General features: G+C 39.5%; 1 protein-coding gene across 2 annotated transcripts in view; it reads right to left on the bottom strand.

The window, feature by feature from the left end:
* The window catches only part of CA1 (carbonic anhydrase 1), a 104,612-nt gene that overhangs the window by 23,550 nt on the left and 58,946 nt on the right, over positions 1-22,116 (bottom strand). The window contains 1 exon segment of one of the 2 annotated variants that reach the window (NM_001434663.1): positions 13,802-13,950. The exons of the other annotated variant lie outside the window; for it this stretch is intronic. The gene's annotated coding sequence lies outside the window, so the exon portion shown is untranslated. 2 annotated transcript variants of the gene reach the window in all.

Here is a 22,116-nt window from a genome sequence, read left to right as displayed (position 1 = left end):
ATTGGCCTGGGAACTCAAGATTACAGCTTTTTTTTTTTTTTTTTTTTTAAATAAAAGCAGAAGCTAGCAAAGTTAACATGTCCAAAACGTAACTCTTGTCTCCTATCCCCCACAGCTGCTCTTGCCAGTTTTCCCTCCATAAATGGCACGACCACCTTCCCTATTTCTTGAGGAAGAATTCTAGGCATACTTTTTGAGTTTTCCTTTCACGAAAACTACATATCAATCACCAACAACTTTAATAGTTTTTTTCGCCTAAATATATTTTAAATCCATCTACTTTCCCTCAACTTCATAGCACCACTCTCTTCCACCACCATTTCTCTTTCCCAGAGCTGGCAGGCCCTGGAGAGATTACACTCCTGGAGAAGATGTTGGTTATGCAGGAGGTTATTGATCTCTCCAGGAATGCACCCTCATCCTCCTAAACCAAAACAAACCCCCAAAGCTGAGAGCTGGGCCTTAAGGGCATTTGTGGTATCACCCTGAGAGTAGGTGCCAATGACAATCCTGAGGCTTGGGGCACTGGAACCTGAACCTCCGACTTTCCTGCTGAGCCAAGATGCTCAAGGGAACTGAACTGGTTCATCGTTGGCAACAGCCACTCACCTCTCTGAAAGAAAGACTACCCAGTTTAGAACTGAGGACTCCCACAGAAAATGAGCTCACAATCAAAGATCTCTGGATAATCAAGAAAAGAGCACCGCATATCTCAGATATTTAAAAAGATAATAAAAGAAAAAATGAAAGAGATATTGTATGTATAGCATTTAGCACAATGTCTGAAATGCAGTGGAAGCTCCATTTGGATCCAAGTTCCTCCTTGTTTCTCTGGACCAGTGCCCTTAGCATCAATTCTCCATTAAAATGCCATCCTGAGATATGCATTGATCATGGCAATTTACCTCTCTCTAGGAAGGTAGTCCACAGCTTCATGGTCCAGGGTTTACGGTAAATGACACATAGAGGTAATAGTTTCTTACCACTGCTGTATCAAATTACAAAACTTAGTGGCTTAAAGCCCTGCAAGTTTATTCTCTCGACACTTCTGGTGGTCAGAAGTCTGAAACGAGTCTTAGAAGGTAAAGTCAAGGTGCTGGCAGGGGTGTGCTCCTTCTGGAGGCTCTGGGGAGTGCATGGCTCCTTGCCTTTTCTAGCTTCTGGATGCTGCCTACATTTCTTGGCTCATGGCCTCTTCTCCATCTTCAGAGCCAGCATCTTAGCATCTTTTCTCTCTCTGCTCTTCTGCCTCCCTCTTATAAGGACCCTTGTGATTATATCAAGCCCACCTGGCTAATCTAGAATAATCTTCCAGTCTCAGGATCCTTAATTTAATCACTTCTGAAAAGTCCCTTCTGCCCCGTAAGAAGACAAATTCACAGGTTCTAAGGATGAGGATGTGGGCAACTTCGAGGGCCATTTTTCAGCCCACTGGTGAGAGCACAGATCAGCTTCCCAAGGACTCATGAAATGGTGGTGGAGATAGATGGTGGTGGCAGATGGGGTATCGAGAAGGAGAAGGCCAAATGGGAAAAAGATGAATTTCAGCCCTGGGCATGATTGGATTGGCACATTGAGGGGAGGAGGTTTGGGGAAATTACTTTCATCTTGGGCTGAGAAAGATCCAGGGATCTTGCTTTCTAAAATGCAGTCATCATTGTGTGTGTGGGCTGTGTGTGTGGTGTAGGGGAGCAAGGGAATGGGGGCGGTTGAAATGATATGATGAGCTAATAGTTCCATTACTAACCTAAAGAGTATTGTTCTTTGGATATTTTTCAACTGACTGTGGTTGATATAGCAGAAAGGAGTGGATTTTTCTACACTGTTATCTCATCTGGTGATCTTACTGAATTTTCTAAGTTCTAACTGGTCATCCATTGATTCTATCAGCTTTTCTAAGCAGACAATATATTATATATTATTTTGAAGAAAATATCAGTGCTGATGTCAATAATGCATACATGAGATGAAGTGTTTAAAAATAACTAAAATTGTGTGTTTGGGCAAAATGATTACCAAAAAAGTCATTTATGTGCACTGTCCACCTTTAATTTTCCACAATAGCATGAAGGTGAGTCAGAGAGATGTGGATGTCAGTTTTATTTTTGAAGGGCTGTTAGGTCTACACAGATTTGCTTAGTCATCGTGATTGGTGTTTTGCGGCTTGTCAATCCACTCACAATTGAAGGAAAAAGTGAAGGGAACATTTTTCCTTCTCAACACTTTGCTTCTGGTATCCCTTTGTTGCTGTTACTACTAACGACAGAAACTCTAGTTTCTTGATAGTTACTTTTAAAACTACCCTTTGCCTGCATGGTTCCATGGCCCTGGTGGAGTGCCACGCATGGGAGCCCAGCACAACAGATATTTCTGTTCACGCCAGTGATGAGTGCAGTTGAGTGTTCTGTCTGCTAATCATTTAAGAAGTGTCGATTTACATATTTTCAAGGCATGTCTGTGAAGATGTAACTCCTTTAACTAAAAACCCATCTCAATCTTTCTTCTAAAGGGCCAGCGCTAACGGAGTGACTTGCCCACACTCTGAGCTCCTCCTGCCTCCAAATGAACCCAGGATTGTTCTCCTCCTGCCTCCAATATGTCGGTTAATATTGCCACCATCATCGAGGGCAGGGTCTAAGCCCACGGACTCAGAGTCACTCCTTTCTCCCTCCCTTTCCTTAGGCTCCCTCACACAAAGCCATCAATTCTACCTCCACAACGTCTCTGTATTCTTTCCTTTTCCTTGCCATTGCCTCTCACCTGTTGGTATAAGATCACATCCTCCCTGGCGTCGCTGCCTGAGGCTCTGTCCCCTCCAATCCATCAAGTCCTACTGCGGGAATGACAGCCCTGAAGCCCACTCTCAATCAGCTCCCTCCTGGTCCATTAACTTTCGACAGCTTCCCGCTGCTTTGCGGAAAATGCAAATACCCCTGCCTGGGATTCACAGCCTCAAATCTGCTTTTCCAGTCCTGAGTATGTTTCTTGTTCCCTTTATATTGTTTTATGTTTCAGTGAAACAGGTCTATACGTGATCCCCAAATTTACTCTGAGTCTCTCTCTCTCCCACTTCAGGCTTTGCCGTGTGTGTTGCTCTTTCCTGTGAAACGCCCTGCTTCCCATCCCACATGCTCATATCCATTTGTGAAAAGCAAACTTATTATTCAAAGTGCATCTCAGATGATAAGTATTTCCTTAATGAGGTCATTCTTGAAATTCATCCTCTCCCAAGTTGGAGAGATCTCTACGTTGCCGTGAAATTTGTTTTGTATGTTTCTTAGAACACTCCTCATATTCAAACCTTGGTTATATTTATGTGTATACTTGTCTCTCCACTAATTGATAAGATCCTTGGAATCTTTCTTTATCCTTAGCAGATACTCAATAACTATCTATTAAACGTTGGGATGGATAAACAAGTGAATTGAGTTTGTTAATTTATTTCTGTGGGCATTTGTGACGCTATGAACAAGGAATGTGAGCCCACCAGAAAAAGATCCACCTGGAACTAGGATAACAGAATTTTCAGTCAAGTAAGACTGTTGTAATACACGCTAAGCCATGAAACATCGCATCTCTGGAAAGCATGCCAGAGTATTAGGACACCATTTTCAGGAAAGAGATGCTGTCTTTTTACCTAAGACTTGGGCTAATCTTAGTACCAGAAACCTGAAACCTCCTAACTGGAGGATAAATAAGTTTCAAGTTTTAATAGATCATAAACTGTGACCGAGCTGAGAGTATCGAATTAGCTCTAGCATTAGCCACTCTGCAGTGCCAGCCCAGGGGCATGCGGAGCCAGAGCGGCTGGAGAAGGCTGGGGTGGGGGTGGTGCTCAACTTCTGGCCACAGTACTTGTAGCAACAGCTGCCTCTTGGCTCTGAAGGCAGCCCTCTGGCCTCCCGCTGAGGCCAGGAGACGGAGGAGAAAAGCTCCCACAGCTAAGCCATCCAAGATGAGGTGGGGAGGGGCATGGACAGACGGGGTAGGGGCTTAAGAAGAGGACTCTGGCCTCGGAGGGCAGCTGAGCTGTGTGAAGCAGGAGGGTTAGCTAGATCGCCATCAGCCTATAAAGGGTGAGGATGCCCAAATTGAGTCAGAATGACTGCTGGAGAGACTATGTTACATGAGTTATGAGAAAGAATAGCTTCTATGTTCCAGAAACACAGGATTATCTGGGGAGTAAACTTACAGGCGCCTCATTTCGAGCGACATGAAAAAATCAGAGGCACATAAATCTAGAAGGAGACAGCTTCAGCTCCTCCATAATGGATGATGAAAGGGGAGATGAAATGATTCTGAAACTTTGCCTGACCGGATAAACCCCTATGACTTAAGAAAGTGAACGCTGCTTGGCTGCCCGCAGCCTCCCTAATATTATTAAGGTAGAAGGAATTTCTCACATTACAGGCCGGGGAAACCAAATATGGTCTTCGTGCCATGGTGTTCTGCACCCGTCTGAGCACAGGGTCTTTACTGTAAGGTCAGCAAGCAGAAGACTTGATAAATCACTTAGTAGACTTTGCTTGTGTTTTACTCTAAATAAATTTATAAAGAGTTGATCCACTTTTAATATTTTAAAAATATTCTCCTTTTTGCCTTCAGTATAGACTGGACTTGTTAATTTTCTTTTAAGGTCATGGAGAACAACTGTGGCCGTAATGTCTGAGTACACAGATGAAGAGAACACAAGAAATTGGGAAAGATGACAATCTGCTTGCACACCCGTGACCCCTCTGCTGGCCAATGCCCTGCTGGCAAGATTCAACCAGTGGAAAAACCAAGGCCTGGGGACCTCCAAAATACGAAGTCTTAAGAACACACGGGTGTGGGCATCAGTGTTTACAGAACCAGGCAGAAGGCAGTGGCTCCTAGGCAGTGGCTTGATGTTCTAGTCTGGGGTGAGGAACTCAGAACCCTTGGTTCCATGAGTGGGTACAACCACATAAGCCCAGAAGATCCCCCTTGGTCTTTGGAGAAAATTCGCCTGTGCTAGTTTCCAGTGTGCAGCCTGCTTCTTGCCCGTCAACTATAGCAGCTGTGGGGAGCAGCTGCAGTTTTGAGCAGAACTTGTTAACCCACACAGTTGAGGAGGGGAGCGGCCCATCGTGCCCTTTCTCATCTGGAACATAAAGAGGTCACCTTTTCAGACTCTTTGCTCACCAATGGCCAACAGTGCGTGAAAAGATGCTCTATATGACCATTGTGTAGGAAAATGAGAATGAAAACAATAAGAAACCATAGCGATGGGGCCAAAATTCAGTATTGATAATACTCCTTATGGGAACCTAAAGTCCTACAATGATTAGGTTTATAGTACTTATTTGAATGACGAATAGACATAGAGTTGGACCGCAAAGTATCATTTTTAAACCTCCACACTACTGAACAATTAGTGAGAGCAATTTGAAATATATGTGTAGGGACGCTCATTGATTAAGAGTTTGTACGAGCCTGCATTTCAAAATAACTTAAAGGGGGTGGGCGAAATAATGATACTAGGTAACTGTGTTTGTGGTATTTTAAGTGTAAAAAGTGAATTTCAGAGCAACAGAAGAATACGATCCTGATTTTGTACATAAAATCTTTTTCTGTTTATTCACGCTTATGCATTCAGCAAAGAGTGAGTGGAAAGAGAAACACTAACTGGGCAGCGTTTGTCGCCTTGAAGGGACTGTGATTAGAAGGGTGGAGAGATGAGAGACTTAACTTTTACTTGATTTACATCTGTGTTGTTTGAAGGTTACAATGAACATACATTATTTTTGTGATAAAATTATTTAATTAATTATTTAGGTATTACGTAGTTTAAGGAAAAGCAAGACTACCAGTAAGCTGTCTGTTACACTACATATGCTGTGATACTATTTTGTATGTTACATAAAACAAACATATTGAACAAATCAAAAGGATGTAAGCATAATAGAAATTATTTATATGTTATCGAGACATTTGTTTTCTCTTCATTGCTTATAAGAGAATATTAACTGTACTGTTTTCCACCTAGTTACTCACATTAAAAAAAAACACACAGAGTGTTAGAAGAAAAGAGAGGGCAGAATATTTGTGAACTTTGTTTGTAATTAAAAAAAAAAATCCCATCTGTCTTCAGTTGCAGTACATAATTGCTTTAAGTATATAGAAGTATTTTTTTTCCCATTTTCTTTGTATAGAACAAACACAAAGACCTTTTTGATGATTGTGTTTCATTGTAATTGAGGCAGTTGAAATGAACAGTTTGCTCTTTTGGGTTTCCCTATAATTTTTTCAAGACTGACCTTTCATCTTTCTTAAAATTGAACTGTTTTGGAAAAAGAGAAACATGTTAAAAATAAACTCCAGATAAATACAACTTTCTAATATTTTGAGGAGCAGAACCCCATTCCTAAGGTGGTCCAAGAATGAGGCATTGAAGGCAAGAGGCTCCAGGCTTGTCTCCATCGTGTCAATCTTACCACATTCCCAACGAGGTCCTCCCCCCCAGAAACTAACTCAGACTTTCTCCTTGGACCAGTACCAAGCCTCTGGATAGAGCTTCAAGGGGAGGGTTTTTGGGTCATGGATTTTCTCCAGGGAGGCTCTGAAAATGCTTCCCTTGCAGTTTGAGTTTGAAGGCTGCAGCTCAGTGGCAGATGAGGACACCGAAGAACATGTTCCAGCAAGGAGCCACTGCTCTTCTCCTCTCAGAGCCTTGTATTCTGATCTCTGGGCTCCTCCCTCCAAGGTTCTCTCTCATTCCAATTAAATTGTACATCATAGTTGCCTGGCCATCTCAGACAGTGCTTTAAAAAAACATGTTAGCTTTGTAAAAGCTCTCACTCACTTTGGGGAAACCAGAGGTCAAGGCTGCAGTTGGTCGACAGATCTGTGGAATGACTTTGCCCTCCTGCCTCCTTGTTTATGGCCATTTCATCCTGGTATTCTCTCTTTTCCGAGTTCACGGGCCCCTGCTGTTTCCTCTTGGCTACCCCACCTCGGAGACCACCTGGGGTTGCTCTTAGGATACATCTCTCCAGCTTCCAGTCCCGAATCCAGATATTCCTAACCTCGGCTAGTGAACCATCTTGAAACAAATTTACATCAGTGTGTTAACGGCAGAAACGGTTTACTACGTTAACCTCTTCCAGGCATGTCTGTTTTTCATATGGTGGTTTTAAACTCAAAAGGCATAGGTAAAGGAATACATTCCAACAATGGAATGTCATGGGCTACAGCAGGCCAGCAAAGGAGAGACTTTTGCCCAGAGTAGCTTCCCAGGGTCCTCAAATCGTAGGTACTCCAACTTGAGATGCTGCAAGAGTTCTAGTTAATTGAAAACAAGTGAACAATGTTCTTTTTAAAAAGGATGCTCTGTCTCTAGCAGAAGGGCACCCCGGCCCTGTGACAGACTGATCCCAATGTCCTCCGTTCATCTCCCACCCCTGTTGCTCTTGTGAGTATATTTTTTGTTGACTGGAAGTTATCTTTCCTTACTGTCAAGAAATTGATATAGTCTTAAACCTGTCCATAGAGAGCGAGGTTACAGTTCAAGAAGTAGCCTACTTTGTGTGAACAACCAAGTTAAGGTCTCTGCGTTTTGGTTGCATGGAGGTCCAGGTGTCCATTTCCTTGGAAATAAAATGTCACTGACTCTTTGGAATGAGTCTGGGAACTGAAAGGGAAGGGAGCTGAGCCCAGTGCCTGTGGAGCTGAATCACCTCCTTAAGGGCTATATGGTATGGAAAAGGGGTAAAGACTATTCTAGAGAACCAGGGGTGGTTGTATGTAAACTCTGCAATTTACAAGCCCATCAGGCTTTATGCTTCTTGTGTTTCCTGTTTATTTATATTGTTTTTCCTTCTGTTTGAAAGGCCCCGCCTAGCTCAGCTCTGCAAGGGGACTCAACGGAAGTGGGCTTTGTTCAAACTCCGTTCAGATTTCTCAGGATGAGAATCACAGTGACGGTGGGTAGAACAGAAGAGTGGGAATCAGAGGAAACCCACTCAAAGGACTTTGGACTTAGAAATTTTCTTTTTAGAACCAAAACCTTAGAAGTGCTTAAAAAATTTTTTTTCTATTTTATTTTAATTTTTTAAATAAGGGAAATGAGATCCTTATGGTCACCTTGGATGATTTTGACGTAGTTGGGGAGTGAAACATCCTACCTCATTTCTGTAAGCATGGAACTCAGTAAACATTTGTCCACCTGACTTGGCTTGCTTATGAAAGTAAGATGCTTTTTATTTATACACACTAAATGGAAAGTAACTTCAAATTTCTAAAAATGATAAGCACTGTCTCTACAATATACGTATGTACAGATACACAATTTTTTATTTATGTCTTGAGTTTTCTTCCTTTTCTTGGTCAATATTTATTTATTGTCTTTTTTCAGGAATTATTTTATCCCTCCTGTATAAAGATGCACAATATCAAATTTCATTTTGTTAGATCAAGACAGAAAAATAGGTTAAGGGATAAATGACATATACAAATAAAAGACTTTGTTGTGCTTAAATGGATCTTAGAGGTGTTAAATTTATGTTTTCACACTATTGTGAATACTTTGGGAATTTTTAAATTGTTCACATAATTCTGTCATCTTTGGTTGTCTGCCTATAATATGTAAGATCTCAACCGAGTGTGACCCCCTAATGACTCTCTGAATAGCCTCCAGCTATGATGCCTTTACCACCATCTTTAGGATTGGTCCACGGGCTCTGGATCACCCCTGTGTGCAGGGAGAGGGACTTTAAATAAGGGAGATTAAATAATCCTGCCAGTTCCAATGACATTTAGAGCTGATTCTGTGGCTTAGTCCTGATAACTGGGGTTCTATCTTACCTAAGACCTGAACCTATATCACAATTTATGTAAAGATCACTATTTTTTCCCCCTAAACTTAACCCTCTGACTTGATAATTAGTCTGGTGCCCCAGGCCTTCTAGGTCGGTCACTCTTAATTCTCTTTTGATCATGCTCTCCTTTGAGGTTCTCACAAAAGATATCTGTTTTCCTTGAAAGTGCATATATTCTCAGACCCACACACACAAAACAATTTCAGATACAGTTACAGGGTTTTTACGAACCCCAAGGCCCACCTAGGAATGGGATCCTGGCACGTTTCAGGCTTTAACATCACATGCAGTATGCCTAAGCAGAAATCAGCCAGCTGAGGCAGCGCCCCAAAACACGCGCCATGGATCCCGCCTTGCCGTATGGGGCACTGGAATCTTGTCAGCAAGAGCCAGGCAGAGTCCACCCAGTACAAATATTTGTCTAAAGCGATACCCAGAGAGTTTCCTTGATTTAGAACTTTATGAGAAGAGTAAAATCATTTGCTGAGCAGGAGTGAGCCTTCGAGAAAAAGAACAATAAAGATTTTTATTATATTGATAAGAAGTTGATTGCACACTGTGAATTCCAGAGCTGCAAGGTTCTGACAGGGACTTTTGGTTCTTCTGCACTACGCAATGTTTAAACTCCTGTGTTTACAGTGGCTCAAAGAAATGTGGCCTGTGTTCTTCAGATTATTTTAAGCTCAACTGGCAAACGTTTATTAAACACCACCTGTGTATCAAACCCCAAGACAGGTTTTGTAGATAAAACTATGAGTGAGGAGCTCAAAATATAGTACAGGAGAAAGATGTGCAACTAAATAGTAATAAAAGGTACCGCTACTTTCTACACGTAGACACCAGGTCAAGGGTTTCACATGTGATTTCACCAAATCTTCAAAACCATGCTAGATGCAGGCTTATTATCCTCACTTCACAAATGAGGAAACAGAAAGCACAGAGAAATTGAGTAAATTGGCCTTGTACCATGGTGGAGCTGAAAGCCTGGGGGAGACTCAAGTTTTGGGGGCCCTCTTTGAAAAAAATATACTTCAAACCCATTAAACGACTATTAGAAAAAATAAAGCAAAACAAAAACAGAATATAACAAGTGTTGGGAAGGATGTGGAGAAATTGGAACCCTTGCTCGTTGCTTGTGGGAATGTAAGATGGTGTGGCCTATGTGGAACATGGTACGGTGGTTCCTCAAAAAATTAAACGTAGAACTACCATATGGTCCAGCAATTCCACATCTGAGAATATACCTAAAAGAATTGAAAGCAAGGACGTGAATAGATGTTTGTATACCTGTGTTTGTAGAAGCATTCTTCACAATAGCCAAAGGGAAGAAACGACCCAAGTGTCCATTGACAGATGAATGGATAAACAAAATGTGGTATATACACACAACAGAAGACTATACATCTTAAAAAGAAATGAGACCTGCTCTAACATGGATGACCCTTGAAGACTATGTTAAGTGAAATAAGCCAGACATGAAAGGACACAAGGATAAAACAAATATGATTCCATTTATATGAGGCACCCAGAATAGTCAAATTCATACAGACAGAAAGCACAATAGCGGTTACCAGGGCCTGAGGGAGGGGGCGTTGGGGAGTTAGTGTTTAATGGGTACGGAGTTTCAGTTTGGGAAGGTGAGAAATGTCTGGGGATGGACACAGTGGTGGTGGTTACACAACAATGTGAATGTACTTAACGCCTCAGAACTGTTCACCCAAAATGGTTAAAATGGTAAATTTAATTTTACCATGAAAAAGAATACAAAATTAATGATAAAAATTAGTCGTGAAGGTAAATATCTATTTAGGACAAACAAAGAAATCATAACAAATTAAACCTTTAAAAAGGTTGACAATTATCAAAAACATCACAAAATCTGGAAAAAGATACAATATTTTATTTTAATGAACTGCCTGATACAATTCTATAACTTTTCCCTAAATTTTAGTTTCATAATCTTTGATTTCCTTTTTCTGTGACGCAAAGTTTATATCATATTCTATGGAGAGAAGACAAAGATAATTCAGTCTTATGGTGTGGTTGATTAAAATTTGTGTTTTTGTTATATTGGGATGCATAAAACCTCACACACATTTAAAGTACTGCTTCAGGTTTTTGCCTTAAAAGCACAGGATTCTGATAAATTTAATTTTGTAATATTTCCATCAGAAACATTAAAATTACGATATGGTTTTCGTTGCATATAAGGCATTATTAAATATATTCCTGAGAGGAGAGAATTTGCATCTTGACTAGGATGAGAACCAAATTCTCTGCCTATAATTTTATATATTTGATGATTAAAATTTTTTCAACAAATTTTCCCTGTCTCTGCACATTTGACCGTTTCTCTCCAACAGCCTACAAATTCCTGAAGCTCAGTGTCATTAGGACTCTTTCGCATTTTGGTAAGATTTTGCTCCCAGGGTATTTGCTTTGGCGTAGCGAGGGCTACCTAGAATGTCTGGCAATAAATTATCAATATACAGAAATAAGTGTGAACCACATAAATATATCCCATTAAACCCAAACTAAAATTCAGCTTCCTCTTATCTGGGTCTCAGAACGCCTGCAGCCTCTCTAACACCATCTGACGCAGGAACCGTGATGGCGGGAAGTCTGAGTAAAATGACAATGGGCTTGATGAATTGTGGTTAAATACTTTTTGCAGACTTTATATAAACATATGACTACCTGGACGCATTTCTAAGGCCCTCTGGGACCTTGGAAGTGGGTGGGACAAGTAGAGGGTCCTGAAGCTTGAGCATCATCATTTTCACATTAATGCCACCTCTGCCTAAGTCTGTCTGACTGACATTTTTGCTTCTCAACACTATATTGTTGCAACTCAGACAATTATAAAGCACTGACGTAAAGACAACGAGAGAAACCCAAGTAGATTTTAAAGACACTCCAACGAAGGACAACTCAAATAACCTGGGCGAAGGAAGGCTTCAGAGTGAAGAATTCCCCCGGCTCATGCTGGCCTGTACTAGGAAAGCATCGTCTTGTTTCAAGCCTTTTACTTCCACTTTCAGAAAATTAACAGTGCCAGCTCTTCCCCACTGAGCATATCTAATTCCACATCCTGCCCAATGATGCCGTAAAAGAAGATGTCTTCTTTTTTTTTTTTTTTTGAAAAAGAATAACGAGTAGAACACATTTACAACAAATGGAAAGATTAAAACAAATGTTGGCACAACAGAACCAAAGAATAAAACAGGTAAAAACATTCCAGAAGAAGAGCTGCATGCTCTAAATGAATTTATGTCTCTTCAAGAGGACTAAGACCCGCGATATTGAGGGAACGTTCAGATAAGATGGATGACCTGCAGCCAGGAACGCTGAGGTCCAGTGGAGACATGCAGGATGATTGTATCCTGGCACATGCTAGCCCAAATTTCAAAAATAGAACGGTGGATGTAGGTCAGCTATAGATCGTGAGCTTGATGCAAATCTGGGTATGTTCTAAAATAAGTATCAAATAGTTGGGGTTATTAACCATGTAGGGAATCGTCAATAAAGTGACCATAGGATTGTCAATAATGAACCAGATATGTCAACTATAAAGAGCATGCTGACCGCAATTATGCAATGAAGAGACGAGCTAAATTTAGTCAAGCGATGAAGAATGTTAGCCTGTAGTGGGAATATCAACTACCAAATCAGACAATTAAAAGTTGTAAAAGAGATCCACTTTGAAATTGGGCGAAGATACACACAATGTACCAGGTTGCATGAAATGGTGTGAGCTGAAAAAGTTCTGTTGCCTCAAGGAGACACCCCACATGTTGACCTTTGGCTCACGTGGAGTCACCCCCTCCATGTGTAGGACCGAACTAGGTCCCTGCTCCTCTCTCAAATTCTTGAATTGACTCTTCAGCTTTGATCCTGATCCTCTGATACAGTATCCTCAGCCCAGGGAGATCTTAAGTCTCTTCTCTTTATTTTAGTAAGTGACTTTGCAATACTAGGAGAAGAGAGAAGTAACTATAGGACTGTTGAAGTTAATCAAACCCACAGTATTAACACATTTGTATTGAATTTAGGAGTTAATTACTTAATCATTAGAATAATCTATAAAATATTATTTTTAAGATGCTTGAAACACAATAGAACCTGACATTTTATAAAATTAGATATATGAACCATTTAATTTTAAAGGTATGAGAGAATTTTCTTAAGTTTGCACTCAGCTTCTGAATGTTTAAGAGAATGTAATTTATTAATGCATACATTTGATTGATTACTTTTACCTGCGTTGCTTTAATTATTAGAAAAGCTCCTGTGGTCTTTTTTTAAAGGAACTTTTTTTTTTTAAAGATTGGCACCTGAGCTAACATCTGTTGCCAATCTTTTTTTTTTCCTTCTCCCCAAAGACCCCCAGTACATAGTTGCATATTCTAGTTGTAGGTCCTTCTGGTTGTGCCGTGTGGGACAATGCCTCAGCATGGCCTGATGAGCAGGCTATGTCTGCGCCCAGGATCCAAACGGGGGGAACCTGGGCTGCAGAAGCGGAGCGTGTGAACTTAACCACTCGGCTACGGGGCCAGCCCCAACAGCCCCCTTCTTTTTAACTTGACAAGTGTGTAAAAGATTAACAGGTCAGGCATTTGAAACGTCTGAGAGATTCAGATAGACTAAATTTATAACTGATATAGTTTAAAATATTTAAAGGAACTTAACTAATCCAGACTATCGATTCCACTAATTGTTTAGGGGAATTAACATTGAATTGAATATTCGTAAAGTAATAAGTGTAAATAATAATTTCTATTTTTTACCTAAATTTTCAGATTTACAAAGATTTGTTTGTTAAATATAAAAAGCTTTGGGAAAACTAGTTTTTAAGCTTTGCAGCTTTAATACATTGAATAGTAATTAAGACCTAGGTAGAACTAGGTTTTATAAGATTCAAAGATCCCTTTCGTGGTGGAAAGGCAGAACTTTTTGCTACTTACCACTCCAAATGCGAGAAGGCTGCCACGCGGGGCCCGCAGGGGTTACACCTGAGCACAGGTAACAAGGAGCCGGAGCTGTGGGGGCAACCGAGGGACGGCAGGCAGGCTGGGCCTGGCTAGGTTTCCCCAGCTCCCCGTGGATTGGCTAATTTTAATAATTTTGGCGGGCCCTGGGGCATGGGGTTGCCCCTACTTGTCTGGTGCCTGGCCTGGTGGAGATTAGGATGGGTAAATAGCGGCCCCAGAGTGTGTGAGCCTGATTAAGAAAGTGGTTGAGGTGTGAACTTAATCAGCTCCTCAAGAAGGGGAACTGGCCAGCCTCTAGCCAGGGCCTCAAAACTAAGTCAAGACAGCATGGTAAATTTAAACAAATTTAAATTATATATATATATATAGTTTTTTTAGTCAAGACATTATATATATATATTTATAAAAATATAAATAGGGGCTGGCCCCGTGGCCGAGTGGTTAAGTTTGCGTGCTCCGCTGCGGCAGCCCAGGGTTTCACTGGTTCAGATCTTGGCGCGGACATGGCACCGCCCATCAGGCCACATTGAGGCAGAGTCCCACATACTACAACCAGAAGGACCTGCAACTAAGATATACAACTATGTACGAGGGGGGATTTGGGGAGATAAAGCAGAAAAAAAAAAGATTGGCCACAGTTGTTAGCTCAGGTGCCAATCTTAAAAATAAATAAATAAATAAATATAAATAAAGTGTATATATATAGTTTTATAGTCAAGACATTAAGGGGTCCACTGACATGTATACATATCTGTATCTGTATATGCATATCAGTGGACCCCTTAATGTCTCAACATCACTTTTGGGATATTTGAGTGGCTTGAATAGCAGAGGAGACCTCTAGAAAGTAGGCCATAAGTTGCCTTAAACAGCACGGAAAATATTTTGTTATGACCATAAAAAGGAAGAAACTAAGCAAAAGCATGAAAAAGCATAAAGAGTCCTGAAGGCTGGCTTGGAGCCAGGTTTCCCATTTGTTTGGTGTTAACCAAGAGAATAAATCAGTCATGACAGAGCCTCCAGTTATATTTTGGTTGAATTATAGAGTCTGCTAAAGGCGCAAGTTATGTTTTTGATGATGATGATTTGATGGTGCAGACTTTCGGTTAGAATGGCCACTTGGTTGGTGGTGTTAACCCGCTTACAACAGGAAGCACTGATAACATCACAAACACCTGTGGATAGTCAGTGCATGAGAGGCCGCTTCAGTCAGCAGGTGCATGTTGGATGTCTGTGCAGATACTCAAGGGGTTGGCGCAATGGATTTGCGTTTTACTTGCCTTGTAGTCTTTTGGAGTGCCTGAAGGGTAGGCACTCTTAGGACAGGAGAGACCGAGGGGGACGTGAGGATGCTGAAAAATGAGGAGGGGAAGAGGAGGAAAGGGGATGGATGGTGTGAGTATTGGAAGGCCAGCAGAATTCTCCTGTTATAGCTCAGAGAGTGCACAGTGTGGCTACTTCGGTAAAGTTACCCTTTAGGCAGGAGAGGTGGATAGTTTTAGCTGCAGCCCGAGTCTTGGAAGCATTGTGGAGACCTTAGACTTGGTCCCGTAGGGGCTTAACGTGGTATCAGATTGAATTACTATCACGGGGGAAGAACTTAGAGTTTTACGGGTATCACAAAGCAGAGTTGGGGCATGTGGCAAGCAAACTGCAATATCTGGAAAGTCACTCCAGTCTGATGGGTCCCACCTTTTAAAACAGGACTCAACAGTATAATTAGTCACAAGAGTCTGGGTCTTCTGTGGGTGGCAAGGCTTTCCCAGCTCTGGTGTGGTTGGGACTCCTGGCAGTTGGTTGGGAGGCAGAGGTGAAGTTGTCTCCAGTGGCAAGAGCTTGGACTGGGATGATGTGATAGTGGGGTCTCCTTCCCAGATGGACACCCGCTCAGGTTGATGTGGGTCATATCTTTGTGGCTCTGTAGCCTTGCAATGAGGCTGAGCACCTTGTAGAACTTGAAGTAGGGTTGGGTCCTGGAAGCTTGATTTGCAAATATCTTTTTTTAATGGTTATTCATGGTTAATTTCTTTTCTTTAATTTTTTATTGCGGTAGTGTTGGTTCATATCATTATATAAATTTCAGGTGTACATTGTTATATGTCAGTTTCTGTGTAGACTACATCATGTTCACCGTTCAGAGTCTAATTGCCACCCATCACTGTACACATGTGCCATTTTACCACTCTCCCCTCTGTAACCACCAATCCATCCTCTGTGTCTATATGTTTGTTAATTGTTGTTGTTATTGTTTTTATCTTCCACATAAGAGTGAAATCATATGGTATTTGGTTTTCTCTAACTTATTTTTCTTAGCTTAATGCCCTCAAGGTCTATCCATGTTGTTGCAAATGGCAGGATTTCCTTCTTTTTTCTGGCTGAATAACATTCCATTGTATATATGTACTGCATCTTCTTTATCCATTCACGACTTAGGTTGTTTCATGTTTTGGCTATTGTAAATATTGCTGCAATGAACAAGGGGGTGAAGATATCTCTTTGAGATAGTGATTTAATTTCTTTTGGATGTATACCCATAAGTGGGATTGCTGGATCATATGATATTTCTATTTTTATTTTTTAAGAACTACTATACTGTTTTCTATAATGGCTGCACCAATTTACATTCCCACCAACAGTGCACAAGGGTTCCCTTTTCTCCACATCCTCTCCAGGATTTGTTATCACTTGTCTTTTTGATAGTAGACATCCTAAAGGGTGTGCAGTGATATCTTATTGTAGTTTTGATTTGCATTTCCCTAATGTTAGTGAAGTTGAGCATCTTTTCATGCACCTGTTGGCCATTTGCATGTCTTCTTTGGAAAAATGTCTAAATGGTCTGTCCATTTTATAATCAGATTATTTAGGGTTTTTTTTGCATTGAGATGTATGAATTCCTTATTTATTTTGGATATTAACTCATAATAAGACATACGGTCTGCAAATATCTTCTCCCATTTGAAGGCTGCCTTTTCATTTTGTCTATTGTTTCTTTTGCTGTGCAGAAGTTTTTAGCTTGATGTTGTCCTACTTGTTTATTTTTTCTTTCATTGCTTGCACTTTGGTGTTATATCCAAAAGATCATTTCCAAGACCAATGGCAAGGAGTTTTTCCCTGTGTGTTCTTCTAGGAGTTTCATGGTTTCAGGTCTTTCATTTAAGTAATCCATTACAAGTTAATTTTTGTGAGTGTATGATAGGGGTCCATATTAACTCTTTTGTATGTGAGTATCTTGTTTTCCCTGCACTATTTGTTGAAGAGACTGTCCTTTCCTCATTGAGTATTCCCAGCTACCTCACCAAATACTAGTTGACTGTATTTGTGTGAATTATTTCTGGGCTCTTGGTTCTGTTCCATTGATCCATGTGTCTGTTTTTGATGCCAGTACCATATTGCTTTGATTACTGTAGTTTTCTAATAAGGTTTGCAATCAGAAAGTGTGATGCTTACAGCTTGTTCTTCTTTCTCAGGATTCTTAGGCTATTCAGTGTACTTTGTGATTCGGTATGAATTTTAGGGTTTTTTCTCCTATTACTATAAAATTGCCATTGGAATTTTGATAGGGATTCCATCAAATCTGTAGATGGTTTTGGGTATAATGGATGTTTTAACAATATGAATTCTTCCAACCAAGGGACACAGTATATCTTTCCATTTATTTGTGTGTTCTGCAATTTCTTTCATTAACGTCTTGTAATTTTCAGTGTACAGATATTTCATCTCTTTGTTTAATTCCTATTTTATTATTTTTGATGCTGTCATAAAGGGGATTGTTTTCTTTATTTCTTTTTCAGACGGTTTAGTTGTTAACGTATAAAAGGGCAACTGATTTTTGTATGTGTTGCTTTATATCCTGAAACTTTACTGAATTTGTTTATTAGTTTTAATAGATTTTTGGTGGAGTTGGGAATTTTCTATACGTATGAGATTATATCATCTGCAAAGAGAGACAATTTTACTTCTTCCTTTCTGATTTGTATGCCTTTTATTTCTTTTTCTTGCCTAATTGCTCTGGCGAGGACTTCCAGTACTATGTTGAATAGGAGTGGTGGGAAGGAACAAGCTTCTATTTTTCCTGATCTTAGTAGGAAAGCTTTTAACCTTTCACCACTAGTGTGTTGTTAGCTGTGGGTTTGTCATATATGGCCTTTCTTATATTTAGGTATGTTCCTTCTGTACTCATTTTTTTTGAGAGTTTTTATGATGAAAGGATGTTGAATCTCATCAAATGATTTTTCTGCATCTATTGAGAGTATCATAAGATTTTTACCTTTTCTTCTATTAATGTGGTGTATCACACATTGGTTTGCATACGTTGAATCACCTTTGCATCCAAAAGATAAATCCCACTTGATCATGGTGTATAATATTTTTAGTGTGCTATTGAATTAGTTTTGCTAGTATTTTGTTGAGAATTTCTGTATCTATATTCATCAAGGTTATTAGTCTGTAACTTCTTGTAGTATCTTTATCATGCTTTGGCATCAGGGTAATGCTGGCCTTGTGAAATGAGTTTGAGAGTCTTCCTTCCTCTTCAATTTGTTGGAAGGTTTTGAGAATGATTGTGTTAATTCTTCCTCAAAAGTTTGGTAGAATTTACCAGCGAAACCATCTGGTTCTGGATTTTTCTTTGATGGGAGATTTTTGATTACTGATTAAATCTTCTTACTAGTAATTGATCTGTTCAGATTTTCTGTTTCTTCATGATTCATTCTTGAATCATGTGTGTGTTTCTAGGGATTTATCCATTTCTTCTAGGTTGTCCAATTTTTTGGCATATAATTGTTCATATGATCCTTTGGATTTCTGTGGTATCATTTATAATGTCTTCGCATTCATTTCTGATTCTAGTTATTTAAATCCTCTCTCTTTTTTTCTTGGTTTGTCCCACTAAAAGTTTGTCTGTTTTATCTTTTCAAAAAACCAGATCTTAGTTTCATCGATCTTTTCTACTGTCATTTTAGTCTCCATTTCGTTTCCCTGACCTGAGGAATTTAATTCATTTGACCTTCTGTACTTGAGGAAAGTATATAACTAGAAGAATAAGCATAGTCCCTGTCCTGTGGAACTCACAGTCTAGTGGGCGGACATAGATGGAGACACGATTCTACCACATGATGAGTTCAGCGATGGACATAAGCATGGGCTGCTTAAAAGTGGTACCTTAAACTGCAGGCGGCTCGGATAGATGGCTCTTATCAGGAGAGATTTCTCAGGACAGGTACAAGTGAACCAGGTGAAATAATGAGAAAGAAAGCAAAGCTAATCCCAAACAGGGAGTACAGAGTGTCCAAAAGCACAGTGGAGACGAGGAGAATTATTTGGAAAACTGGAAGTATAACTCTGAGAGATTGATGCTACTATCACATTCATTCATTCAAGATTATTTTATTAAACATTTACTATGTACCCCAGCACTTACATGTGCAACTGAGGTTGAGATGGTTTGTATTTTACCTAAGACCAAAGGTAACATAAAAGTTGAATGGGCTAAAGGCAGGACTCAGGCCCAGGCTTGCTGATTCCACAAATACCATGCTCTTTCCCTCTCTTCCCTATTTCCATGAATGGTAGAGAAGGAATTCTTGAATTAGAGAGAGAGTTGGACCAGATGACATACAAACTTTAGGACTGATTTCCGTGAATGACATCATTAAAGTGCTTTGACTTTGCAACTAATGCTTTGATGGCTTCTGCCACTCTTAGATGGTCCACCCACGACACCTGTCCGCAGACACTTTAAAGATGGAGCCGTTGCTCTAAAAAGTTTCTGAAATAACTGAGCAATGAGTATTCGCTTCAAATATGCACAGGGAATGTTTTAATATCCTGTTCTTATGTAAATGCCAGGGCTAGGCTGGATGAAGGTCACTGGAGAGGACACATAGCTGAGCTGAGAGAATCTGACCTGGGCAAAATTTGAAAGCCATAGACAACTGCACTACTTAGGGGTTGTGGCAATGCATTAGCCTGAAATTGAGGCAGACACTCAAAGGAAGGGAAAAGGTCCAAGGCCCAGACACTAGGAGTCAGCAGTGGGGTGAAAATTCCAAATTTACTTTAACTGATCCACCAATTGAAATCTCCTTTGTGACAAACCAGATTACCGATCAATTTATCACCAAAAATAAAAAAGAGAACTCTGCATCATTCCAATGATTTTATCTGTATTTTTTCTGCAGTCATTTACATTTTTATTTCTTAAAGGGAAAGCGTGTGCCCACTGAATCCATCTTTACATGATTTTATTTAAATTTTAGAACTCAAATTTAGATATATACTCAAAGAAGAAATCTCTCAAAACTTCTTAATCAGAGGTTAACAGGGTACAGGGAACAAACATGAAAAATTTAATCCATAAATAACTGGAAGGCAATCACGTTAATTTCATGTTCTTTTCTTTTTAAAAATCATATCCAAAGTTCTTTCCCTATTTCCTCATTCTCTATGCAGCTTTTAATAACTGGCCAACAGGCATGTAAAAACAACAGGAGAAGAGATACAGAATCTAGATAATTTGTAAATTCTATATTCAGCTTTTACTTTAGTTTAGAACTGGTTATGAATACTTTAGAGGAAATTTATTCTACATTTTTGTTATTGTAATACTTCAAATATGCATTATTACGGAAAAATATGGAGCTCTTTGGTATGCTTTTCTGAGTCAGCCCTGAAGTTAGAGTGCCACTAAAGCTAAGCATGATTTCTCTAGAAGTAAGAAAACTCTCCAAAAATAAAAATATTCTCCATAAATCTCAGAGGAAAGGAAGAAGTGAAAGTTGATTATCCTAAATCATCATTGCAAAAGCTGCCAAGTGTACAAATGTACAACCAATCAATCCATCTCGCTCTGAGACTCAGTGCCGTGACTGTAGAATTCAGACGGAGCTCTTTCTGATCTCAAATGTTAATTGGCCATTTGGAACTATCACTCAAGTTCCTGGACTCTGAGACTAGAGACTTAAAATCCTTATCGGCAATGATGACATTTCTCTCAGCAGACAAGTGACTCCACCTGAAACTTAAGTCTGGCTTAAGGCTATATTTAATGTCCAGTATCATATCATCATCACTGGCTTTCTCTGACCACCTTGCCTTTTGGGAAATGTGGTTATATTTTTATATAACACTGAGTTTGCTTCTGACAAAAGAGAAAGGTGAAAAAACATCAGCCAAATCGATTAGAAGATAAATGACAAATTAAAACAATTTAAGATAAATATGGCGGTAAAAGTGTCCCTCTTTTGTATATATAATTTTATATTGTTAGTTACCTCATTCACATCATGCACAGAGACCCTGTTGGTAGGTATTAATTATTAGCATTCCTGCTGTGACTCACCTCCCAGAGGGACGAGCTCCACCATAAACTGGTCTTGATGGTGGGCCATTGACAAGGTTCGCAATGTCTCTTAGATTTAGTTTCCTTTTTTATAAACTAGTGGTTGCAAATACCAACTGCATAGGTTGCTGGTAAAGCTTAAATAAGATAATGTTTTAAAGTACTAACACAGTGCCTAGAAGCTAGCAAGTTATCAATAACCGTAGTTACTATTATTCAAAAGAATACAAAGACTTTGTATATTTGTGTGCACAATTTTTGTGCTCAACTAATTTTTCTATCTAAAATATTTGATTAAGAATGGCTTTTTTTCCATAAATAAGCACAGCTTTGAGGCCACAGTCTATTTAAAGAGTAAAGACCTCCTATATTTTGATTTTGTTCATTTGTAAATTTAGTGATTCTCACCAATTTTTTCCATAGTGTCATCAAATCTTCTGAAATCTAATATACTACATGTAAACAAGATACTGTATATTTCCAATTTAAGTAAATTTTAGGAATTGTAATTTTAACTATAATCCTAAAATGTGTACATTAGGCAATGTTTATGTTAAATTCTTTAATAGCTCTTTCTATAAGATTTCTTTTAAACTTTTAAGATGTTAGTGACAGAAAAAAAGATTTTGTGTCCCCCGGCCCCGCCCCAATCAAGCAACTGATAAACTTTCTTCTTTCTGAAAGTCAGAATTATGCAACGGTCATAATTTCCTTTCTGGCTCTGGCTTCTATATGCTCATTCCACTATTTCTTAATCCTGACTCCCTATCTTTATTTTCTTAAATTTATTTCTATATAGTTTAATGTAAACAATTTCCAAATTTTTTGAAAATAGGTAGTACATTATCAAAGAGTTTTATAGTTACTGTCAATTCAATGATATGGGCTTCCGGCACTTCCGGTAAATTTTCAAGGTTTAAGGACATTTCAGAGAAGCTCTGCTGACCTC

This window comes from Equus caballus, chromosome 9, assembly GCF_041296265.1.
Source record: "Equus caballus isolate H_3958 breed thoroughbred chromosome 9, TB-T2T, whole genome shotgun sequence".
In the NCBI taxonomy this organism is placed as follows: domain Eukaryota; kingdom Metazoa; phylum Chordata; class Mammalia; order Perissodactyla; family Equidae; genus Equus; species Equus caballus.
Note: the sequence above shows the minus strand (reverse complement) of the source record. Positions and strands in the feature narration are given on the sequence as shown.